The 26,783-nt window shown below is 40.6% G+C and overlaps 1 long non-coding RNA gene across 1 annotated transcript in view; it reads left to right on the top strand.

The window, feature by feature from the left end:
* Positions 1-26,783, top strand: part of LOC102403646 — a 473,607-nt gene that overhangs the window by 407,700 nt on the left and 39,124 nt on the right. The window contains exon 9 of the long non-coding RNA XR_006553239.2: positions 20,138-20,188. This is a non-coding gene — a long non-coding RNA (uncharacterized LOC102403646). The remainder of the gene's footprint in view (positions 1-20,137; positions 20,189-26,783) is intronic.

Raw genomic sequence — 26,783 nt, 5'->3', positions numbered from 1 at the left:
TCTATTTGCCATGAAGTGATGGGACTAGATGCTATGACCTTAGTTTTCTGAATGTTGCGTTTTAAGCCAACTTTTTTACTTTCCTCTTTCACTTTCATCAAGAGGCTCTTTAGTTCTTCTTCACTTTCTGCCATAAGGTGGTGTCATCTGCATATCTGACGTTATTAATATTTCTCTCAGCATTCTTGATTCCAGCTTATACTTCATCCAGTCCTGCATGTCTCATGATGTAGTCTGCATATAAGTTAAATAAGCACGGTGACAGTATACAGCCTTGACGTACTCCTTTCCCAATTTGGAAGCAGTCTGTTGTTCCATGTCCAGTTCTAACTGTTGCTTCTTGACCTGCATACAGATCTCTCAGGAAGCAGGTCAGATGGTCTGATATTCCCATCTCTTGAAGAATTTTCCACAGTTTATTGTGATCCACACAGTCAAAGGCTTTGGCATAGTCAGTAAGGCAGAGGAGATATTTTTCTGGAACTCTCTCGCTTTTGTGATGATCCAGCGGATGTTGGTAATTTGATCTCTGGTTCCTCTGCCTTTACTAAATCCAGCTTGAACATCTGGAAGTTCATGGTTCATGTATTGTTGAAGCCTGGCTCGGAGAATTTTGAGCATTACTTTACTAGCATGTGAGATGAGTGCAATTGTGTGGTAGTTTGAACATTCTTTGGCCTTGCCTTTCTTTGGGATTGGAATGAAAACTGACCTTTTCCAGTCCTGTGGCCACTGCTGAGTTTTCCAAATTTACTGACATAAATTGAATGCAGCACTTTCACAAAATCATCTTTTAGGACTTGAAATAGCTCAACTGGAATTCCATCATCTCTACTAGCTTTGTTCATAGTGATGCTTCCTAAGGCCCACTTGACTTCCCATTCCAGGATGTCTGGCTCTAGGTGAGTGATGACACCATCATGATTATCTAGGTCGTGAAGATCTTTTTTGCATGGTTCTTCTGTGTATTCTTGCCACCTCTTCTTCTTCTTCTTTTTTTTTTTAGTCTACACAAAAATATGTTTATAGTCAGCTTACTGCCATAGAAAACTGATGTTTGTACAAATGATTCTAACACACAAATGTGATTAATTCCTTTCCATTTATATTTCTGGGGCTCTTCTGATTATTTGTTTGCTGTCTCCTACAAGATTTGAATATAATTGTAGTTATACTGATTTCATCGTAAAACTTTGGATACAATTTAGTCTTTTTCTTTTAGGATTGTAATTCTCAGTGTATTGGCCCAGGGTTTCTTGATCTTGGCAGTATTGACATTTGGAGCTGAATAATCTTTTTTTTAATTTATTTATTTTAATTGGAGGCTAATTACTTTACAATATTGTAGTGATTTTTGCCATACGTTGACATGAATCAGCCATTGGTGTACATCTGTTCCCCATCCTGAACCCGGCTCCCACCTTCCTCTCCATCCCATCCCTCAAGGTCATCCCAGTGCACCAGCCCTGAGCACCCTGTCTCAGGCATTGAACCTGGACTGGTGATCTGTTTCACATATGATAATATACATGTTTCAGTGCTATTCTTTCAAATTATCCCACCCTCTCCCTCTCTCTCTCCCACAGAGTCCAAAGACTGTTCTATACATCTGTGTCTCTCTTGCTGTCTCAGGTATAGGGTCATTGTTACCATCTTTCTAAATTCCATATATATGCATCATCATTACCATGTTTCTAAATTACATACATATGTGTTATTACACTGTGTCAGTGTTTTTCTTTCTGACTTACTTCACTCTGTATAATAGGCTCCAGTTTCATCCACCTCATTAGAACTGATTCAAATGCATTCTTTTAAATGGCTGAGTAATATGCCACCTCTTCTTAATATCTTCTGCTTCTGTTAGGTTATTTCTGACATCATTTCTGCCCTATTGTGCCCATCTTTGCATGGAAAGTTCCCTTGGTATCGCTAATTTTCTTGAAGAGCTCTCTAGAATTTTCCATTCTATTGTTTTCCTCTATTTCTTTGCATTGATCACTGAGGAAGGCTTTATTATCTCTCCTGGCTATTCTTTGGAACTCTGCATTCAAATGGGTATATCTTTGCTTTTCTCCTTTGCCTTTCACTTCTCTTCAGAGCTATTTGTAACTCAGATAACCATTTTGCCTTTTTGTATTTCTTTTTCTTGGGGATGATCTTGATACCTGACTCCTGTACAATGTTATGAACCTCCATTCATAGTTCATCAGGCACTCTGTCTATCAGAGCTAGTCTCTTAAATCTATTTCTCACTTCCACTGTATAATCGTAAGGGATTTGATTTAGGTCATACCTGAATAGTACAGTGGTTTTACCTACTTTCTTCAATTTAAGTCTGAATTTGGCAATAAGGAGTTCATGATCTCAGCCACAGTCAGCTCTTGGTCTTTTTTTACTGACTGTATAGAGCTTCTCCATCTTTGGCTACAAAGAATATAATCAATCTGATTTTGGTGTTGACCATCTGGTGATGTCCATGTGTAGAGTCGCCTCTTGTGTTGTTGGAAGAGGGTGTTTGCTATGACCAGTGCCATCTCTTGGCAAAACTCTATTAGCCTTTGCCCTGCTTCATTCTGTACTCCAAGGCCAAATTTGCCTGTTACTCCAGGTATTTCTTGACTTCCTACTTTTGCATTCCAGTCCCCTATAATGAAAAGAACATGTTTTTCGGGTATTATTTCTAGAAGGTCTTGTAGGTCTTCATAGAACTGTTCAACTTCAGCTTCTTCAACATTATTGGTTGGGGCATAGACTTGGATTACTGTGATATTGAATGGTTTGCCATGGAAACGAACAGAGATCATCCTGTTGTTTTTGAGATTGCATCCAAGTATTGCATTTTGGACTCTTTTGTTGACCACGATGGCTACTCCATTTCTTCTAAGGGATTCCTGCCCACAGTAGTAGATATAATGGTCATCTGAGTTAAATTCACCCATTCCAGTCCATTTTACTTTGCTGATCCCTAAAATGTCAGTGTTCAATCTTGCCATCTCCTATTTGACCACTTCCAATTTGCCATGATTCATGGACCTAACATTCCAGGTTCCTATGCAATATTGCTCTTTACAGCATCGAACTTACTTCCATCACCAGTCCCATCCACAACTGGGTGTTGTTTTTGTTTTGGCTCTGTCTCTTCATTCTTTCTGGAGTTTTTTCTCCACTGATCTCCAGTAGCATGTTGGGCACCTACTGACGTGGGCTGTTCATCTTTCAGTGTCCTATCTTTTTGCCTTTTCATACTGTTCATGGGGTTCTCAAGGCAAGAATACTGAAGTGGTTTGCCATTCCTTTCTCCAGTGGACCACATTTTGTCTAAGTCTATTCTTTTTAAAAATTGCTTAGCAGTTTTATTCATTTATTTATTGACATATAGTTGATTTATAATGTGTTAGTTCCAAGTGTATAGCACAATTATTCAGGTGTGTGTGTGTGTGTATAAAACTGTGTACACACATATATAAGTGTATGTATACACTTTTATATGTATACATATATGCATTTTTTCTTTTTCAGATTCTTATAGGTCACTACAGAACACTGAGTATAGCCTAAGTCTATTCTTAACACAAAGCAAATTGATTCTTTTAAAACATATAGGGTAATGTCACTCCGTGCAGAACCTAGCGACTCCATTTCATGCCGGTCAGAAATCAAAGTTCTTGAAATTGTTTACAAGATCTTGCCTGATCTACCTCTCTGACCTCTGACCTATTGCTCCCCCTGTTCTTTTTTCTCCAGTCACATTCTTCTCAACAATTGTTCCTCAACCTACCTGGTACATTCCCATTCCAGGGCCTTTGTACCAACTGTCCCCTCTACCTGGAAAACCCTTCTCCCAAATATCTCCAGAGCTATGCCCATAATTTTTGGCAAGCCTTTGCTTAGATCTTTTCTTCCCTATCAAAGATCCTATTAAATATTGTAATGTGCTCTTCCGAAGCTCCTGGTCACCCTTAGCGTTCTCTTCTTCTATGTTTTTGTGGAGTACTTATCAACTTCTCTTATTAGATATATTAGTTTGCCAGGGCTGCTATAACAAAACTCTACAGACACAGTGGCTTAAACAATAAAAATTTATTTCCTCACAGTTCTGAAGGCTAGATATTCAGGATCAAGGTGTCAGCAAGTTTGGTTTCTTTTGAGACCTCGCTCCTGGATTTGCAGATGGCCACCTTTTTGCCAACAAAGGGTCATCTAGTCAAGGCTACGGTTTTTCCTGTGGTCATGTATGGATGTGAGAGTTGGACTGTGAAGAAGGCTGAGCGCTGAAGAATTGATGCTTTTGAACTGTGGTGTTGGAGAAGACTCTGGAGAGTCCCTTGGACTGCAAGGAGATCCAACCAGTCCATTCTAAAGGAGATCAGCCCTCGGATTTCTTTGGAAGGAATGATGCTAAAGCTGAAGCTCCAGTACTTTGGCCACCTCATGCAAAGAGTTGACTCATTGGAAAAGACTCTGGTGCTGGGAGGGATTTGGGGCAGGAGGAGAAGGGGACGACAGAGGATGAGATGGCTGGATGGCGTCACCAACTCGATGGACATGGGTTTGAGTGAACTCTGGGAGCTGGTGATGGACAGAGAGGCCTGGTATGCTGCGATTCATGGGGTTGCAAAGAGTTGGACACGACTGAGAGACTGAACTGAACTGAACTGAACCTTCTGGCTGTGTCCTTGCAGGGTCCTTTCTTTGTACTCACATGCCTGGTGTCTCTCCTTGTGTGCAAATTTCCTCTTCTTTTAAGGATGCCAGACAGATTGGATGAAGGCCCATCCCAGCAACCCCATTTTAACTCAAGCACTTCTTTAAAGGCTTGTCTCCAAAAACACTCACTTTTCTCAGAATATATGAGGGGTTGCTGCTGCTGCTGCTGCTGCTAAGTTGCTTCAGTCATGTCCAACTCTTGTGTGACCCTATGGACAGCAGCCCACCAGGCTCCTCTGTCCACGGGATTCTGTAGGCAAAAATACTGGAGTGGGTTGCCATTTCCTTCTCCAATATGAGGGGTTAGTGTTTTAACGTACGAATTTGGGGCAGAGAGGGAAACAAAATTTAGGCCATACTACTAGGTAACTTATTGCATTTGTTAATTATTCTCTATCTCAACTCCATAAGCCCTAAACATGGGAAGCTAAGGTCATGACCACAAGCACCTTGTCTGTCTTGTTCCCTCCTGTGACCTCTGCATTGGAAAGAATACCTCATACAAAGTAGACTCTTTTTTTTTTTTAATTTTTTTATTTTTAAACTTTACGTAATTGTATTAAGTTTTGCCAAATATCAAAATGAATCCGCCACAGGTATACATGTGTTCCCCATCCTGAACCCTCCTCCCTCCTCCCTCCCCATACCATCCCTCTTGATAAATATTTGTTGAATGAGTGAATGGATAGATGCAAGTCCAGTGTATTAAGAGTTAAGAATAACAAGGACAGGTTTTGTGGGTTACTCAGGTATATGAGATCTAAGTTGTATTCCAGTTACATAACCTTGTATTCTAAGTCTTAACTTCATTTGCAAGAGTGCAGAATTTTGTCTGCCTGTCTCATAGATGGTTTTGAGGTTCACATGTAATAATGTATATGAAAGTGCTTTGGGATCCTCAAGTCTCATTCATATACATGTCATTTTATTTACCATGTGGCTAATAGCAATCATAATACTAATAATGGCAGCTGCCTTCTACTAAGTCCTTACTGGGCGGCAGGCATGTATTATGTGCTTCACAGTCACTACCTTATTTAATCCTCATAGAAACGGTCAAGGAAGCTGCTACCCTCTATATTGTTCTAAGAAGGAAAACTGGATAATGGTCATTGAGCATGAAAAAGATGTATTTTCTCTATGCTCTTTGGCAGAAATTAACTTGACCTTTAGAACTTTAAAGAAGCATCTGTGTTTGTGTGTGTGTGTTCAGGTTAGTATTTAAAGTCTATCCTTCAGATGATTAACAGTAAGAAATCAACGATATATAGATTAGTGCTGTGACATGACATTGTACTTTATAAAGTATCATGGTGTCCAGGGCATTTCAGAAATGGCAAAATCTCTTTTTTTTTTTCTTTTTCCTGCTTTCTTTTTTAACTCTTAAAAAGGTAGCCACTAAACTAGAGAACTTAGAAGCATTCTTCTCATCTCTCTAGATAAATATAACCTGCTGGCTGTCCTAACTATATATTTTTAAATTTCTCAATGCCTCATTCCTTTTTGTTTTTCTAGCATTGTAGCAATTGCTAAAGGTCTGCCAAGAAGGATTTTTGCTAAACCTTGTCAGAGCAAGAACCGGAGTAATTTGTGTACAGTACAGTTAAAATTGCACCATTATACTTGAAACTAATATTATCCTAATGAGTTGAAATAGGGGAATAAGGTTGCTTAGAAAAGATTATAAGTGACTTAGCACTGGTTTCTCACTTCCAATGACAATGTTCTTCAGAACTGTGTTTTGAACACATTATTATAGATTTAAATATTTTAATATTCATTTATTCTAATATCCCTTTTGATAGGTACCATCTTTGTGCTTGCATTTCATCAACTCTGACTAGTGACACCACTTTATTTAATATCTTTCTTGGCCAAATTTCTTGCAATTTGGGCGCTAGATTTTAGCTGCTTAAGGAGGTTTCTGAAACTCCTTTGTGATTCAACATTTAAAACTCAGGTACTCATCCTAAACCCTTTCACATGGAATTAATCTAGAGCTTATATAAATGTCCTGGGATACAATCTATTGGAGCCATTGTCAACGTTTGCCCGAAGTTGCAACCTAGCTCCATTTTCAGTTGTGTTTGGAATTGAAATAGAGGTCTTTATCCCTAAGTCTCAGTTTGGTCTATTCTAGGCGGTCAGTGATTTCAGCCAGTCCTGAAAAGGTAGATTGAACTGTCTTATGCTGGGTAGTGCAGGTACGGAGAGGCCCATCTGCCCTAGAATACATCCTCACAGGCCCGCATGACGCCTGGTCCCCTCATCTCTGCCATTTGTCTATAATCACGTTGCCTGTAGAAGGTCCCTGTGAAATGCAGATGGCCTCTGGGGGAGTAATTTATGTCCCTTACTAATGTTAGTGCATGTGAGTGACTGGAGAAGGAAAGGCAAGTTTTGATGAAGAAAGAAAAACAGGAAAATAACAAGCCCCACAATCTTTCTGGGATGGGTGGGACCGTGGATGTTTCCATAGGGACTGCAAGTACCAGTTAGGGGCACTGAGTTCCTGAGCACGAGGTGCTTCTGGCAGACTCGGTGGAAAGGGGATGAGGAGAGGAGAACTGATGTCCAATTTTGCCTGTGTCATAGTTTACAAAGACCCGTTCTTCCTTACACAGTCCTCTCACTCACAAATTCACTCCTTTACCCCAGGTCTTCACTTTTATCAACATTCAGGTCTTACCTCAAATGTCTGCTTTTCAAAGAGGCCCTCTCAGACTATACAGTCTAAAATGACAGTCTCCAAAATGTGTGTCTTATCTCAGGATGCCATAAAACAGCCCATAAATTTATGTTCCCACAGATCTGGAGGCTGGAAGTCTGAGATAAGGATGTCAACATGGTTGGGTTCTGGTGAGGGCTGTCTTCCTTTCTTCCACATGATTGCTTCCCCATTGTGTCCTCATGTGGTAGAGACAGAGACAGACAGAGAGAAAGCAGGCCGAGGTTGCAGGCTTGGTGTGGGGCCACAGAGCCAGTTCAGAGATGGCATTTGAACCAGAGAAATGAGTCTCCAGGACCCTCCCTCTGAACTCCTACATTCAATTCCCTTAATACCATGGAGGTTACAAAGATTTGGGTGTAAATGACTGAGTCTGTGTAGGATTGAATCTTTAGCTCTAAATTCTTTTAAAAGATTCAAGAAGCAAAATAGAGATAAGATAATAATATGGAGTGAAGCAGACGTGTAAGGAGAGGAAGGAAGAGAGAGCTACGCCTGTAGTGAAGGGAGGGGCTGCAGCTGCCATCTATGACATGCAAGGGGACAATGCCAACGCTTACCCTAGCTTGGTGATGGTCCACACTGAGCTTCCTGAGCTTTCTGTCATGTACAAAGTGGACAGGATGGATGGTGCAGTGGGGAAAACATTTGTTCTGAAACTAGAGAGATACAGGTTTTCATTATGACATATGGAAGCCATGTGACCTTGGGTGAGATCGGAACTCACTGATCTGATCTTTTATCATTGATGAAATGTGGACAATGTTATTTCAAAACTTGCTGTGAATGTTAAATGTATGTATAGAAGTATCCTTAGTATGTAGTAGATGTTCAATAAATTTAGTCTCTCCCTTAACCTTATAGAATTTTTTAGGAACCTTAATATACATTTCAAATATTTGTGCCTTCTTAAAGCAAAACATAGAGAAGCCAACAAAAATCACAAAATAAGTAAAAACCAAACTTGGTTAACAGTAAACTCCCAGGAACATTTATTTCTTGATCTTTCTTTTACTTTTTCACCTGGAAGTAACAGGTTGTTATTCTAATGTTGCACTTGTTTGTTACTTAAACAAAATTTTAATGAGAATAAGAAAATTATGTTTTATTTTTGGTTCTCTTTTGACTTGTTTCCATGGATCTTTAGATTAAAGTAACAGTCTTATAGCTAGAAAATGGGCCTGCCAATGGTGCAACCTCCCTCCTTGACTTATTTTGTGATCTTAGACATATCCATTACCTCTTCCCTGACTGAGATCCTCCCATAAATTGTAAGACCTAAAATTTATGGGCATGTAATAGAAGCAGTAGAAATATTGGGTATAAAAATTCCTTGGAAAAATTATTCTGTACAATCATACGTTGGGCAAGAACTCAGACACCTTCTGATCCCTCCCAAACACACACATATTTGGAGGGTGAGTTTGTTATTGCCATTCTGAGTGCTAAGTTGAGAGAGGCACAGGTGTGAGGAGGAAAGCAGAAAAATCAGGCTGTTGTGGGAGAGGAAAAGAGAGGCAGCTTTTCAGGTCAACAATGCTCTATGCTCCAGACCTGCAGTCGGCCCCAAAACTGAGGGCACACCAGCCACCACCAACCTCCTGCATTTCTTCGCCCCCATTTCTTGCTCCGATGGCCTTGCCAGGGCCTTTGGGAGAAGTTGGTGCTTTCCTGACATATGAGCCAGACACTTGAATCCCACACTCCTCCTGTCCCACCCTAGAATGCTCCTCTCACTCTTCATAGATTTGAACTTGAACTCCATGACCCCCTGAAGCAATAGTAAAATCACACTGTCTGTGTGCTCAGGGGCACTTCTGTGGCAAGAAAGTCAATTTTTTCTTCATATCCTTCTGAGAGTTTATGACCCCAAATTTCCACTGGGTGATCTCTCACTCCCAGAGTTTTAACCACCATCCTTAGCTCCACTCTCAGATACTGACAAAGTGTCTCCATCTACACCTCAAACTCAATGTGGCTGCTTCTTACTGTACCCTATGTTCCTTGTCCCATGCAATCTCTTAGTTCATGGTACCACATTGTCCATCCTTCTGCACCACCTTCCTCACTCAGGCATCTGATTAGTCACTCATCCTAGCAATTCTTTCTCTGAAGTTTTCCTTGAGCTGGTCACTTTCTCTCTGCCCTGAACACCATTTCCCCAGGGTAGACCTTCACCACCTCTTACCCTGACAGGTACAACAGCCTCCTTCCTGGCCTTTCTACTTCTGCCCTAAATCTGTCCTCCCTATTACAGCTGACTACCGTCTAAGACATGGCCTGACCACATTCACACAGCATCCTGGGGCTTCGTGGACAAAGGTCCACTTTTACCCATAAAAAAGTAAACAAGACCAGCCACCCTGCCTGCTTCTTCAGTTCCATTCTTCCCAAGTCCCCAGGTGCGCATCACACTCAAGTCAAACTGCACAGCTCACTGTGACCCCTGTGCACCCAAAATTTATGGGCATGTGATAGAAGCAAGAAGAAAAAGCCTTCCTCAGAGATCAATGCAAAGAAATAGAGGAAAACAACAGAATGGGGAAGACTAGAGATCTCTTCAAGGAAATTAGAGATACCAAAGAAATATTTCATGCAAAGATGGGCTCATTAAAGGACAGAAATGGCATGGACCTAACAGAAGCAGAAGATATTAAGAAGAGGTGGCAAGAATACACAGAAGAACTGTACAAAAAAGATCTTCATGACCAAGATAATCATGATGGTATGATCACTCACCTAGAGCTAGACATCCTGGAATGTGAAGTCAAGTGGGCCTTAGAAAGCATCACTATGAACAAAGCTAGTGGAGGTGATGGAATTCAGTTGAGCTATTTCAAATCCTAAAAGATGATGCTCTGAAAGTGCTGCACTCAATATGCCAGCAAATTTGGAAAACAGCAGCGGCCACAGGACTGGAAAAGGTCAGTTTTCATTCCAATCCCAAAGAAAGGCAATGCCAAAGAATGCTCAAATTACCACACAATTGCACTCATCTCACACGCTAGTAAAGTAATGCTCAAAATTCTCCAAGCCAGGCTTCAGCAATATGTGAACCGTGAACTTCCTGATGTTCAAGCTGGTTTTAGAAAAGGCAGAGGAACCAGAGATCAAATTGCCAACGTCTGCTGGATCATGGGGAAAACAAGAGAGTTCCAGAAAAGCATCTATTTCTGCTTTATTGACTATGCCAAAGCCTTTGCCTGTGTGGATCACAATAAACTGTGGAAAATTCTGAAAGAGATGGGAATACCAGACCACCTGACCTGCCTCTTGAGAAACCTATATGCAGGTCAGGAAGCAACAGTTAGAACTGGACATGGAACAACAGACTGGTTCCAAATAGGAAAAGGAGTACGTCAAGGCTATATATTGTCACCCTGCTTATTTAACTTCTATGCAGAGTACACCATGAGAAACGCTGGGCTGGAAGAAGCACAAGCTGGAATCAAGATTGCTGGGAGAAATATCAATAACTTCAGATATGCAGATGACACCACCCTTATTGCAGAAAGTGAAGAGGAACTCAAAAGCCTCTTGATGAAAGTGAAAGAGGAGAGTGAAAAAGTTGGCTTAAAGCTCAACATTCAGAAAACGAAGATCATGGCATCTGGTTCCATCACTTCATGGCAAATAGATGGGGAAACAGTGGAAATAGTGTCAGACTTTATTTTGGGGGGGGCTCCAATATCACTGCAGATGGTGACTGCAGCCATGAAATTAAAAGACGCTTACTCCTTGGAAGGAAAGTTATGACCAACCTAGATAGCATATTGAAAAGCAGAGACATTACTTTGCCAACAAAGGTCTGTCTAGTCAAGGCTATGGTTTTTCCGGTGGTCGTGTATGGATGTGAGAGTTGGACTGTGAAGGAGGCTGAGCGCCGAAGAATTGATGCTTTTGAACTGTGGTGTTGGAGAAGACTCTGGAGAGTCCCTTGGACTGCAAGGAGATTCAACCAGTCCATTCTGAAGGACATCAGCCCTGGGATTTCTTTGGAAGGAATGATGCTAAAGCTGAAGCTCCAGTACTTTGGCCACCTCATGCGAAGAGTCGACTCATTGGAAAAGACTCTGATGCTGGGAGGGATTAGGGGCAGGAGGAAAAGGGGATGACAGAGGATGAGATGGCTGGATGGCATCACTGACTCGATGTACATGGGTTTGAGTGAACTCCAGGAGTTGGTGATGGACAGGGAGGCCCGGCATGCTGGGATTCATGGGGTTGCAAAGAGTCAGACACCACTGAGCGACTGAACTGAACTGAACTGAACTGAATAGAAGCAGTAGAAATATTGGGTATAAACATTCCTTGGAAAAATTATTCTGTACCATCATATGCTGGGCAAGGACTCAGACACCTTCTGATTCCCCCAACACACACATATTTGGAGGATGAGTTTGTCATCCCCCTTGTGAGTGCTAAGTGGAGAGAGGAAGAGGTGTGAGGAGGGAGGCCAAAAAAATTAGACTGTTGGGGACTGTTTCTTCATATCTTTTAGAATACTGTCTTCTTCCCTTGGGATTTCCGCTTGCCTTCTGCTCTTCACTCAAGTGTCTATTCTTTCATGTCCGCTTCTCTCTGCCCAGACAGACCATATATCTTTGTGCTGTCAGAACCCTCTTAGGCACCAGTATTACCTAGACCAACCCTGGTGTATATAGGAGGTTATCTGTTGCATGTTTGTGCTCCCCATGACACCATAAGCACCTCAAAATCTCATCCAACTTGAGCCCAGTGCCCATCACATGGCCTGCCCCTTCCTTGCTTCTCCATAGTGCCTACTGGACTGAAGTTAGTTAAATATAAAGAAGGTAACTGTGCTAGTAAGTGATCATATTTCCAGACTCGGCAGTGCAGAAAAGTGAAAGCTAAAAGAGTCGCCTAGTTATAATTTTTCTTCACTTACTTATATTTTAAGTGACCTGAAAGTTGCTTATTTTCTGTTTTCCTATTTATTAATACCTTCACTAATATCTCCCATACATGCTAATAGGAAATGAAGAGCTATCATAAAAAAAAAAAGAGCTATCTATTGTAAGAAAAAAAAAAAAAAAGCCTCTTTGAGAAGTAGCAATCACACACATTTCTAAGTAACCAGTGCCATTCCATGGCATTCCTGAGGCCACAGTTTGTTCCATGGCGCTTTATACTCTCTGTCAGAACCTGCTCACATAATTGGTAACAGTCCTCCAGAAATGATGGTCCACATTCATTTGTATATGCCAAATTCTAGTGTCAAAGCAGAATTCTAACTTGGCAGATGGAGAATCCAGAACTGTTCTGTGATAAGCACTCTGAAACCACTGTGACCAAGGCATTAGTGGCCCTGGACAAACATCCATCATAGGATGAGGCTTCCCAATGATTAATGAGCTTTTATCGAGTCTCTGAGCCCCAAGATGAATGTGGAATTCTGTAATCTGGGCCATTTCACAGGAGAAGATGCCCACAGCTTGTATCATGTGCTCAAAGGGGTCTCTGAGACCCCAAAGTTCATGAAGAATTTAAGAAAACTGTAGACTCTTTTTCCTGTGATAACTTGTTCTGTTTACGCGTATTAATTCTGGGTGGTGGTGGTGGCGAGTGGGTGGGGGATACCAAGTTGAAGCAATCTGTTCTTCATTGACCAACTTATGGCTCATAAATGAGTAATCAGCATAATCTAAATACTCTAAAATGAAATATTCTTTTGGACTCAACAAAATGCTTGTTAGGTTGAAACCAATCAGTAGGAAATGACTGGTGTTTGTTAGTGTTTGAGAGGAGAGACCAGATTCTTTGCACATTAGCATTCCAGTTGGTGCCAACATAAACCTCCAGACCTCCAAGTCACAGAATGTGTTATTGTTTTCATATGAGTGAATCTGGGACCGCGTGTGAGTCCTGTTTCCATCACTGACTTGAAAAATGGAGCTCCCTGTTTCCACAGACTCTGGTGACAGACGTAACAAAACAGTCCTTCTGAAGGTTGAGCATACAGAGAAGAACATTCTTCCTCAAGCTGGTGTTGTCCTGGCTATTGTTTGCATTTAATCATGGAGTTGAGAGGACAAATAGCACAAACTCTGATCTGATGGCCATGTGAGCTAAAAAGCTTGGCTCGTGGAATGCAGCCCACACAGCGAGGGGCCCTTCCTGCTTGTGAAGGAAGCTCCCCCAGGAAGGACATTGATGGTTTAGGCCAGTTTGGCGTTTTTCTGAGAGTGCTGTAAGATATTATTTTCTAATGTACTGCTTCTTATATAACACCAATTTTCCAGGACCTCAGAGGCTAGGAAATATATTTCCTAGGCTTTCCTAGGCTAAGGAAAATAGTGCCAGGGATGCTCCACACACCATGGCACTTGCTGAAATGGGTCTGCGAGGAAGACAGCCGAACCTGGAGCTGTTTGCCTGCTGCCACCTTTGCTTTTCTGTAGTAAATGTGGTGCTAAGAGTCAAGCAGGGAAGTTCAATAAACCAGCGTTTGAACCCCAGTGATGCTAACTGTGCCCCTGAGGATATTACCTGATCTCCTTCAGTCTTAGTTTCATAACCTCTAAAATGGTCCGGCCACTATATCTGTCTCATAGAATTGGGGTGAAGATTAAATTCTCAAAAGACATATTGAGGTAACATCAGCAACAATAAGTAAGTCTTGGGTTTCCAAAAATTATCTCCTCCACAAAAGCAAAGAGCAAAAGCAAAGAGCAAAAACTAGTCAGAATCAATTTTTTTTTTTGGAACTTAGAGATGAATCAAAGGGTGGCAACAATCCAAGGAGCATTTATTGAAGAATTGTAATTATACCTCAGAAAGGACAGTCCATTCCACCCACCTTGAAAATCCACAGCCCACTAGAATGGTGAAAGCCATCAGCCAGGCAGAAACTTAAGGGGGACATGTGGCATTGGAATTCCTTCAAACCTTATTCTCTTCTTTGTTATACATGGCGTTTCCTTGAAGACTTCACTTGGGAGGTTGTCTGTTTTTAACCTGACTTGCTGCTTGCCATGTAAAAAACCATTTCCCAGGGGACATTTGTGTAAAAGAAATTCATCCTAACTGTCTGAAGAATTGGATAACAGAGTAAACGATAGAATCTATGTCTCAAATACTGATACAAGGACAGTAAATTGGTACAACCGCTTTAGAAAACTATTTGCATGTATCTATTAAACTTGATTGCACCATTTTTATGATGCAGCAATTCCATTCCTAAGTATACATCCAACAAATACATATATTCACACTAAGACATGTTCTTGAATATTCATAGCAGCAGCAATTAATAGTAACTCCCAAAAGAGAACTATACAAATTCCCATCAAAAGTAGAATGCATAAGTAATTTGTAATGTGTTCATACACTGAAATATTCTACGAGAATGAGCACACTCAATAATATAAATTGGATATATCATAGACATGACGTTGCATAAGAGAAACTAGACACAAAAGACTTCATACTGTAGGATGTCATTTACATAAAACTCAAAACAAGCAAAACCATTCTATGCTTCTAGAAGTCATAATAAAACAACTGGAAGAATTACTGAGGAAAAGGGAAACAAAGGAATTCTGGCAGTACCAAAATATTCTATGTAATTCCTGAAAATACATCAAGCTATATGCATGTGATGTGTGTACTTTTCTGTATGTATGTTATGCATATGTACTCCATTCAAAGATTTGTAAATACAAAGAAAAAGACAAATGAATGAATGTCCATAGTCCCACTAATGCATTAACCCCGAATGTTTTGGTTAATGTTTAGGTCATGTTTTCCTATTCAATGTTTATGCATATTTGAGTACAAATATTCTTTTTCTTACAAAAATTGAATTGTACTATATTCCCTACTTTATAATCTGATTTTTTCTTAATAATATGCTACAGTCATCTTCCAATGTCAATATATAAATTATTCCTGGAACATATCCAGTTTTACTTAACCAGTCCCCTATTGTTGGGCATAATGGTTGTTTCTAGACCTGACCTCTTAGATGAATTGTTAAATCACCAATGAGTCATCATACTCATCTGTATTTTTTTTAACATAAGAGTAGAATTATAGGTGAAAAAAAATGCAATTTTGAACTTTAATACATGTTTAAAATCATCCTCCAAAAAATACTGAAACTATACTCCAATCAAATTTTATGGAAGGACTCATTCCCTTGCCAAGAATGAGGTTTATGATTCTTATTCATATTTCCCATTTTACTGGGCCAAAGAAATTATATCTTGATTTATTATTTTTGTAATTTTTATTTCTGCCAGAATTGAACATTGTTCACATATGTGCATCAGCCATTTATATTTCTTCTTTTGTGAACTGCATGTTTGTGTACCTTATACATGTTTAGAATATCAACCCTTTGTCCACTTTGTATTTCAAATGTTATTTCTCAGTTTGTTGCTTGTTTATTGGTTTCTTTATACCATTTGGGGGTACAAGTATCACGTCTGTCATGATTTTCCTATAAATTGTATATTTAATATTTTCTTAACTATTGGATTTTTTTTCACATTTCATCTGTCTAGAGTTTATCTTGGTATATGAAGTAAGACAGGAATGTGACTTTTGTTTTCCAGTAAATAACCATGTCTCTTCACTTACTGAACACTTCTTTCTAGGGCTGGCATATTGAATTTGCTTTTTTTCAGGGACTGAGGAAGTGAAATTTTAAGATAAGGTTTTAGCAGACCCTAAAAGTCAAGGAAGTAGTTCTCTCTGAAGATTTAATGTTTTATGTAACATACCTGAAATAAAATTTTGTGTATCATCATTCCAGGTCGATTACTAATTCCTTAGTCTCTTTTGTCTTTATCTGTTTCAAGGATATTAACTCTTTGCTTTCCAATATATACATCAAACTGTGTTTCTGCTGATCTCTGTCTTCCTGCTTGAGAAATAATAAACTATCAGCAACATTCCTAGGATCTTAGTATAGGTAAATTTGAACACGTCAAAGCAAACATAGGAAGTCCTGTTTATTTCATTCACAAGTGGAATGCCAGCCATATGTAAGGTTCTTCATAATGTATATGAAGTACTTACAACAGATTATACAAACTACTTAGAACCCATGACTAATTACCCCATGGCATAATGAATATGTTGACCATCAGGTATTCATCAGACCTAGGAGTACATTGTTTAAGCACAATCCTGAAAGTGATTGTGATTATTCTGTGCATAACTTTCTTATTTGTTGCTCATGAAGCATATTCAACAGTTCTTTGTTCAAATTAATCAACCACTGGTCTAGGCTCAGCTTCTTTATTGTTAAGTTGCTAATGAAAAAGGAGGAAGAAGAGGAAAGGGAGGAATAAGGAGGAGAGGAAAAGGAAGTGGGGGAAGGAAAAAGAAAAGAGGAAAAAGAAAACTTCAAACTAGCTAAGTATAGAAGGTGATTTATCTGCACATAGATGATAAGTTAATCTTGGTCAGACCCATTAATTCACGTAAGACCCAGAATCTATTTCTGTATAGGCTTTAGCTCTGTTTTCTTCGCGTTTGGCTTTTTTTCAGACAAGACTTCACCAAATGGTAGCAAAGGTTGTATCAGTTGCTCTAGGATTTTAGCCTCCTAGGTTAGCAATCTCCCCAGAAGACAAGAGCTCCTCTCTCCCATTAGTTCTGGCAAATGCCCTATGTATTTGCCAGGCATGATGGTTCCAGGCAAAGGGTTTTCATTGGCCCTTCAAAGATCCCATGCACTAGATATCAATCCCATGTACATCCCTGAATCAGTCACTATAGCTAGAAAAGAAAGGGGTGTACCCAGGAGCCAGGTCTGTGTTGTGTGCCCATGACAAGGTATGAGAGTGGAAGTGATATTGGTTCTGTTGAGTTTTGTTATCAGGAGGAGGATATTTGCAGCCAAACCAGGTACCTTAGAAAATTCTAAAGAGTTGACTTGAGCAATCTGGCTCTTCTGTCCCCAAACTGCAAAGTACTGCCTATGGTAAAAATAAGAAGAGCTATCATATAAAGAGACTTTTGAAAGAGACTTCTTTTCAGCACTTACTGTTAAAGAGTAGAGACATGCTTTCTAGTCCTCCTTAGCTACTAAGGTTGGAAAACTTATAACATTGTTTCCTTGCATTTTGTTTTCCCATATGCCATTGACTGTCACGTTTCACAAGTTAAGAAACATGTTATTTCTTTGTTTATTTTGTCAATCTTTTGTATTCTCTGGAGAGAAATTATGTGTCTCTGTTTCAGTGGAATAGATTTAATCTGATTGTCTTGTCTCTAGACTCACCTAACGCCTTGTCTTTCAGTCAAAGTTTTTCCTTTTCCCTCACTTGGTGAAGAGATAAATCTATCCCAGATTCTGGAAAATACAGATTTCTAAGTAGATCACATTAAAGACTTTCCAGTGTAGAAGGAAGTTGCTCCAGAAATGTTAACTCTTTCTCTAATGTTGTTTGAAAGTTGCTCAGTCAATGTAATTTTTCAAGAACTCTAAAGGAGCCATTGACCTTGTGCTTTGGATCTTTTCTATCCCTATAGTCACACTTTGTCTGCATATCTCTTGTTAATTCTCTCTCATATTAAACACCCACCTTCTTAAACACACATGCATACACACACATACACATACATACACACACATTCACACACACATACACACCTGAGGCTGAGGTTTGAGGAAAATCCTAGAATGTTTGTCTTTCCAAGTAATTTGCCTAATTTTATGAGTGGCTTCCTGATCAATCATGGGGATAATTTGGGGTCATCCTGGTTATGTTACTGAAGAGGAAGGCAGTGGACTAGCTGTGTGCTTTACTAAATGTATCCCTGATATGTTTTTATGAAGTCAATTGCTTCCTATCACTTAAAGTATAAGGAAGTTTAGTTGTTGTACATTAGGCTTAAGCTATTCTTACTCCTTGGAAGGAAAATTATGACCAACCTAGACAGCACATTAAAAAGCAGAGACATTACTTTGCAGACAAAGGTCCATCTCGTCAAGGCTATGGTTTTTCCAGTAGTCATGTATAGATGTGAGAGTTGGACTATAAAGAAAGCTGAGTGCCAAAGAATTGAAGCTTTTGAACTGTGGTGTTGAGAAGACTCTTGAGAGTCCCTTGGACTGCAAGGAGATCCAACCAGTCCATCCTAAAGGAGATCAGTCCTGGGTATTCATTGGAAGGACTGATGTTGAAGCTGAAACTCCAATACTTTGGCCACCTGATGCGAAGAGCTGGCTCATTTGAAAAGACCCTGATGGTGGGAAAGATTGAGGGCAGGAGGAGAAAGGGACGACAAAGGATGAAATAGTTGGATGGCATCACTGACTCAATGGACATGGGTTTGGGTAGACTCCGGCAATTGGTGATGGACAGGGAGGCCTGGTGTACGCGGTTCATGGGATTGCAAAGAGTTGGACACGACTGAGTGACTGAAATGAACTGATTCTTATCTTCAAGCTACTTAATTATTTATTTGTGAGTTATACTATATGTATTGCAATTTTTTCTCAGCCAACTATATATAAACAATGTATCCAGGTATATATTGTTTAGCGCATTAACGTATCATTAGTAATTAAATATATTAAGTTCTTCACTGGCTATCTTTAGCTGTCTTTCCTCCCTTTTCCAAAGCTTTGCTCTCCAATGCACAGTCCATGGAGCACTAGTTCTAGAGGATACAACCCCAAAAAGGGTTTGGAGTTCCTTGTGCAAATATGTTTAACAAAGACCAGATGAGACCCAAAGAAGCCTTTATTATGTCAAGTACATTATTACTTTTCAAACAGGTTATTCTTGTGTGCTTCCTGCACTTAAGGGAAAGTGAGTAAATACTGATTAGAAGGGCTCCAGCACAGGATTTGGAAAGTTAGCAAATGGTTGAGCCAGAATGATAACTATGTTAATGCCAGCCATCTACTGCAATCATGCCAGTATATATGTTATGCATGATAAATATATGAAGAACTTAGAAGGGAAGATAATCATTTTGAGGTAGAAGTTGTTGTTGTTCAGTTTAATAAATCATGTTTGACTCTCTGTGATTGCGTGGACTGCAACACCCCAGGCTTCCCTGTCTTTCACCATCTCCCAGAGCTTGCTCAAACTCATGTCCATTGAGTCGGTAATGCCATCCAACCACCTCATCCTCTATTGCCCTCTTCTCCTCCTGCCTTCACTCTTTCCCAGCTTCAAGATCTTTTCCAGTGAGTCAGCTCTTCACATCAAGTGTTCAAAGTATTGGAGCTTCAGCATCAGTTCTTCCAGTGAATATTCAGAGTTGATTTACTTTAGGATTGATTGGTTTGTTCTCCTTACTGTCCAAGGGACACTCTCGAGGGCCTTCTCCAACAACACAGTTGGAAAGCATCAGTTCTTCAGTGCTTAGCCCTCTTTGTGGTCCAGTTTTCACATTTGTATATGACTACTGGGAAAACCATAGCTTTGACTATATGTACCTTTATCAGCAAAGTGAGATGCAAGTATCAGGCTTAAATCATTAAAAATGGAAGCCAAAGCAGGCTCTGAAATACTAGTAGAATTAGGAAATCAGATCAACAATATTCCTGGAGAGAACTGAAATAAAATGAGGTAGGTGGAACTCTGTCTTATAGAATAGCAGTGGTCATTGGGAAAGCACTTGTTGTGTTATAGGTAATCCATTGCCTCTCAAGTTGGTACCCTCCTTCGACCTCAGACCAGTGATATATCACCTTCTCTTCCACTACAGCTGATCTCCCAAGACCTGCCTCTCATCTCCCCACCCGTTGTCTGCCCCCAGGTAAGTTGTGGTACAGTTGTAAAGATTGCTACTGTGCATGACGTCGTATCTAAGGGGACACAGTTTACATAGTTGACATCACAGATTAGGAAAACTGTTATGACCAGTTTTCTGCAGATGGCAACAAAGTATCTACCTGGAGCCAAACTAGCACATTATTGTCATTTCGTGACCCATGGAAATAACCTGTTTTGAAGGCAGAAGTGTTGTTTTCTAATTCGCACACAGGTACTCTGTGGGCAGTTGGCAGTCTTTGCTTGCTGAATGATCAGAATCTTGAACACATTTCCAGGGGGCAGTAGTCTAGAGTCTCCAGATTTGTCAGAGTGTGAAGAAAATAGAAAGCAGCTCTTTGCCTTTATGAAAAGTTGGAAATATTTCCAACTTTGTACCAAAGAAATCTTGGAAAGTCAAGCATCATGTGTAGTCATTTGGGCCTAAGTTGCCATCTTATGTCATTGATGATCAAGTATTATGTATTATCCTATTCATTAACATTTTCAAGATTTATGAGTTGTATCCACAGGTGCCATTTCGTCTTCTTCTCTTAAATTTGGTACGACTTTGGAATTCTATTATTTACTTAGCCATGAAATTTTGTAGTGAGGGTGGCTTCTAAAATGCAAGAGCATCTTGCCGTTTGTACACCTTTAAATGATCTATTGCTTGTCACTCCCACCTATGTCAGCCAGCTACATTCAACATGGTCCACTTGTGAATTTGAGGACCACTGAGCAGACGCTAGGTCTATTTTCCAAAAACAAACTCATCAAATGACCAACCTGACAAGTTATCAAGTCACCAAAAACTCTCAAAAACCTTAAACCAGGTCTTGAAGAGTCAGTGTGGCCATTTTGCCACAGGCATTCGGCAGAGACCAGCCAAAGTTCAGTATATCCCATGTTATCTTGTTCTTTGGAGCCTCTGAATTTTCAGAATGAAAACTTCTTTTATTTTCTAAATCAGGAACAATGTGCACAATTTAAATCCAGATTTATATTAAAGAATGAGATTCTCTTCTAAAGCTTTGAGTCCAGTCTACTGAGTTTCCATCATCTTTTAGCTCAATGATTTGTTAAACTAACTTGATTAAATGTGTATTTTGTGAGGGATTCAAATTTCAAAATTCCAACCATTCAGACACAAAGGATATCTGTGCCTTTTAAATGCATTTCTATGCTGATTTGCATCCTTTTTTTGTGTGTGGGCTTGATTTCCAAATGGTAGCTTTATATTGCATGGTAATTTTCACCAATCTTTGACAACTTTCCTAATTGCTGAAACTACAGCTTTGAAAAACAAAAAGACAAATCCTTAAAGTGGCTGGCTCATGCAGTATGAATTCTATAAACTTTAAAATTTGACAAATTGGTTAGTCAGAATTGCTTGCTTGGCATATTGGTCTATTTTCCATGAAGCAACTGTCCAGAGAGCTTTCAATGCCAATACACACACAACCTAGCACCCACGTACGAAGACAAGGCCCTTCCTGGTACGAGCTCTGTCCTGCAGCGGGGGGTGAGGGGGGCTGTACCTCTCTGTTGCTGCAGCAGGGGGCCCTTTGTCGTCACTGTGCTCATCACTAACGTGCCCAACATCCCTGTCACAGGTCCACTTTCTTTGGTCTCTTTCCTGTGTCACCTCCAGCACTAGTTACTGCCAAGTGCTTCTCAGTTCTCAAAGTTTGAGGGGTCTCCACTACTAGTCAGAGCTGCTTTATTTCACTTCAGCTAGTCAGCTTGTGGTGATGCTTCAAGGGGATCCCCACTGTATCCATTAAAATCCTTTTCATTTGCTGAATGTCCAAGGGCTGAGTTTTCTTTTGACTTTTATGCGTTTCTTGTCTGTTTCAGAGTTTGCACTTCTAACAAAGTAGCAACAGGAGTCCTAGTAAGCTTGTGTCTATATCAGCTAGAGAATTAATATGCAGTTAAAGTTTGATCTGGTAGCACTGGCGTCATGCTCACTAATCTAGAATTCTGGCTATAATATAGTCATCACAACCATTATATATGGATCATCGCTTTTCCAAGGCATAAAAAGACAACATGCAATTTCCTATAAAATCAGATCAAATAATTGCACCTTTGATAGTCCAGAACATGCTTTTAGAATTTATGAGTCTTCAAATTCCTTTTTACTTCCATCAGTTTTGAGTTAACCATAAATGTATGGAAATTGTTAAGGGAGAGTTTTAATTAATATGATATAGGATGATAGAATTTGTAATGTGCTGATTTTCCTAAAAGTATCTGATTATTTAAGATCTCCAGTGTTTTGTTTGGGAGTGGGAGTGATTAATAGGGTAAAACTGAGGATGAAAGAAAGAAATTGTAGTTTCTTACCGGAACTTACACATGACTAATTTGAGGCCTTTGCTTTGCTTCTTTGTGTCATATTCATTAGTGCAGTTATTCCACTGAATAAACCTGAAGCCTTTCCTCTCCCATCTTCTGAGGTGGAAATTCCGCCATCCTTCTAGAGGAAAAGCCAGAACTGAAGGACAAACCTGAGATCCTCTGGAGACGCCCATACCAGACAGCTCTTAACAATTAGTTCCTGGCTTACTTGATCACAGGTTAATTTCTCTTTCCAGAGGCTAAACTTTCCTGACCATTGACAGAAACCTGGGGACCCGCTGCCTAGTTCTTAGCTGCCTTTCAGGCAAAGCTCAGATTGCCATGTCTTCCAGTTGGCAACGTAGGCTGTGTCGCTGTAAGAAATGACTCGGACGAAGATGGGGGTGTGATTAGCTCTAAATGAAGTTCTAAACCACTGGTACATGAAATGAAACTTTTTTTTTCTCTCTCTCTCTCTTTCTTTTTCCCCTTTCTTTAACCTGGGCTGCTGATGTAAGTGGCTCTAATTTACTTTTCCCAAGAAAACAAAGCAAAATAAAAGGCAGAATGGCAAAAAGATCTCTTCTCGAAGTGGAGCGCTTCTGCTGCTGATAAAAGGGAGTCATTTGCAGCTTTCATGGTGTCAGTATTAATTTCCAAGCAGTCAAAGCCACCGCTAATTTATTTACAGAACAATCTCCTTGCCCAGGAGCCGGGCTGGTGAGGCAGCGGTTTCTAGCCTCCAGCTTTGTTTGTTGACAGGCTGATTTCCCACAAGGCCATTTCCACCTGTGTTTCTGTTGTTTTTAGTGCATGTCTTCCTTTCTTCTCCCCCGCCACCACCTCCCTGATGGCTGCTGAAGGCCTTTCTCATCTCGGGTCTCTCTCATCCACTTCTTCCCTCCAGCCCCAAGGCCTCCTGGCAGGGCTTTGCAGTCACTCTGCACTTACCCAGAGTCTCTGCTGGCAAAGTCCCAGGGGGCCCCTCGTTTCTTTCTTTCTTTTTTCCCTTTTTTTTTTGTTTCAAGGACAAGATTCAAAAGAGCCTGCTACACACAGGTTGTAGGGTGCACCTTCAGATGTGCCTTCAAATAGGGGCTGAGCAATTTGAATATTTGTGCTCCTAGAAAATCAGCCTGTAAAATTGTCCCCCAAAGCCCATTAAATTCTGCAAAATCTCTCCACTTTGAGGGCTTCATTATGGAGTCCAACTGGGGGGCCCAGCACCTTTCTGCCAAAGTGCTCATCTCCAAAGATGCCTACAATTGAAATTATAGAGTGGCTGCTTTGGCCTCAGCTCATTGCATATCAAAGGATGGGAAGGCGGAAGGGAAGCATCTACAGAGCAGTGGAGATACTTGCTGCCTGCCAGACCTAGACAGGTAATAGATTGAGATGTTTAAAGTGCATTGCTCGTGTGTGCACATGTGCCTCTCTGCCATTTTATAGCTTGTCTGCAGGGCAGCATGAAAGACCTAAGACATGTTTTAAAGTTAGTGATGGTGCCATATGGGCCCAGAGTGGGAAATATGTACTAGGCAGCCCATTTTCCAGACTGTGCATTTGCTAAATCAATAAAGAATATTGAGACCAGAAGGGACATCATCACAGCTATATAACCTGCACCAAACATTGCCAACTTGGATCTATGAGGCACTTAATAATTAAGAAACATCAGTGGAAAATGTACCTCGCACTATTTTCTCAGCCTCTGCATAGTGTGCATAATCCATTTTGTGCATCTTTTTTGCAATAGCTATTTTTTGGATTCAGAGATATTTATTAGTTGCTTGTGTGTAAAGATGCTGTGTTTAAATAGCCATTTGTTTGCAAAAGAAAGGAAACCAGAAGGAAAAGCACAAAGTTTTATCCTTTTTGAAACCATACAATTAATCTGGAAAATTATAAAGAACCAGAGTCCTACCAAAGGGAATTTTGTTGTCTTCTGTGGTTGAACAGAAGAGTGTAAGAATAAGCAGAGTATAAGAACTGGCCTGTGGTTTCCATTCCCCCCAGTAATTACACAACCTAAGCTTAAAAAAAAAAAGTTTCACTTTGCTAACAGAATCTGCTTTACCTCCTGCCCTCCTCAAACTCCTGCATCTTCTTTTTTCAGATTATTTTCTCCCATGTCTCTGAGGTTTGTTTGCTTATGAGGGATGTGGGATTCCTGGCCTCTGAAGGTGCAGCCATTTCTCACTTCTCATTCCTGAGCTCTCCGTGACCAAAAACTCTTCTATCTATTTTGAAAGCGGAAACAATGTCATTTCATTGCCTGCATGCATAACTCCAAGATGCCTGAAACAATTTTACTCAAACTTTCTACCCACTCACCTTTGGGCTGAGACTAAACAGGCAAAGTTTGGGCCCCAAAGGACAATTTTTCCGAGAAGTTGGGAGCAGGTAGAGGCACAGCCGAGTGATGAAACTTATCTGACAATTGTCATCTGCCCTCTTTGCATCTCCGGTCTCCTTCCTCCCCGTCTCCTGGGGATGCCTTCCTTTTCTTTTCTCTCAATAATTTTAGCAGTTCCTCACTCCCTTCCCCTTGCCTGCTGGTCCTCTGGGATGAAGCAAAGGCTTTAAACCTGTAAACTGTATAAAATTTCTCCAAAACCAACTTGAAACTCAGTTTAAATTGGAGGGAGAGGCCTTACTGACGGAGGTGGCAGCCATGCACCCACACACGTCTGATGGAGCCTGTGCTGTCGGGGCTGCTGTCTGATTACGTGGGCTAGCGAGCTCTGATGTCTGTAGCCTCGAGTTTTTTGTGTGGCTTGATAGAGAGACTACTCCCCTGGCAAACTGTGAGAATGTGGGAAGACACTAGATTTTTTCCTTCCCCACCCAGCGGATACTGTAGCTCAAAGTCCGTGTTGAGATGCTGAGTCTCCAACACCGTGGATGTTCAGAGGCCCCTTGGAAATGGGCAGAGCAGACGCAGCTCAGTGTTCATACCCACAGAATGTGAGAAATAGAACATTTTCCTCATTCTTAACTGAAGCTTTCATTTTGCAGACCATTCTACTGATGAGGCAGAAGCCTAAGCTCTGCCATGTTGGGGTCTCCTCAGCACCTCCTCCCCAAGGGTGAATTTAGATCCAGACAATTGGCATGGCCCCAGAACACAGGAAGGTCAGCTCTACATGGTTCTCAGCATCTTTTCTGAGCTGCTGTGGCCTGTGTGGTCCTCACTTGTAATCCAGGCTGGTTGCTGCTGAGGCATCCCTTGTTTTACTCAGTCTCATCCCTCAGCCCTGGCCACTCACTGGTCTGCCCTTGAGGGTGGGAGTGCTGTTTTGGTGATCAGGTTTCTCACTGGGATATGGAGATCCCCACCAGACTGTGTAAACCCATCTCTCTCTCGTTCCCCTCAGGCCATTCTCTCTCTAGGCATCTTGGAACATGCCAAGGAACTACAGATAGAGCCCTGCTCTGGGAACTCCCACATTTCTGTCTAAACATATCCCCTCCATTCCTCCTAAGTCTGGAGGATCTTTCTGATCTTCAGGGAAAGCCCAGTTCTTCTGAAACCCCTTTGCTTTACTCGTGGTGGTTTTCCCAGCCATTTTGTGAATGCCTAGAATCCTCTTTGTGAGGGCTTTTAAAACACAAAAGCCTGAAAGAAACATCTTTTTTCTCTGCTTTGCATTCAGTCACAGCCATTTTAGGAACTTGTGACTTGGATGGTTGGGGGGAAATAATACATAAAAGAGGAAATGTGGAAGAAAAGAAGAATGTGCAGCCACTATAAACCAGCTATCCCCCCTTTTTTAGTATTCATTGCAGCTAATTAACCAGCTTAATTAACCCATCCTTTGCTTCGAGACTGTTTAAATAACTTTTCTATCATACAAAGAGCCAAAGACAATAGTGCCCATAGTTAATGCTGGTGACAAGGATCATTGTACTAAGCCATTCCTTTTAACAGCCTTTCAGATCATTTACAAGGCAGGTTATAGTCTTTGAATTAGCGCTGTGATTAAGAACATGAGCTTTGGAATCAGACCCAGTTCTGCACTTACCTAGCAGCTCAGTGACCTTATGCAAATTAAAGAACTTCTCTAAGCCTCCAGGTCCTTGGGGGAACCGCATTAATGTCACTAGGTGATGTAGATGAACTGATGTGTGCACAACACCCAGCACACAGTAAACATGAATCTTTCCCTGTGTTATTATTCACCTCCTATTTCTATGCATTACCACTAGAACAGATTTCTTCTTATGAGCATATATCTATAGCATAACTGCTCAGA

Source organism: Bubalus bubalis, chromosome 9, assembly GCF_019923935.1.
Source record: "Bubalus bubalis isolate 160015118507 breed Murrah chromosome 9, NDDB_SH_1, whole genome shotgun sequence".
Taxonomy (NCBI): domain Eukaryota; kingdom Metazoa; phylum Chordata; class Mammalia; order Artiodactyla; family Bovidae; genus Bubalus; species Bubalus bubalis.
This window is presented reverse-complemented; position numbering and strand designations above follow the sequence as displayed.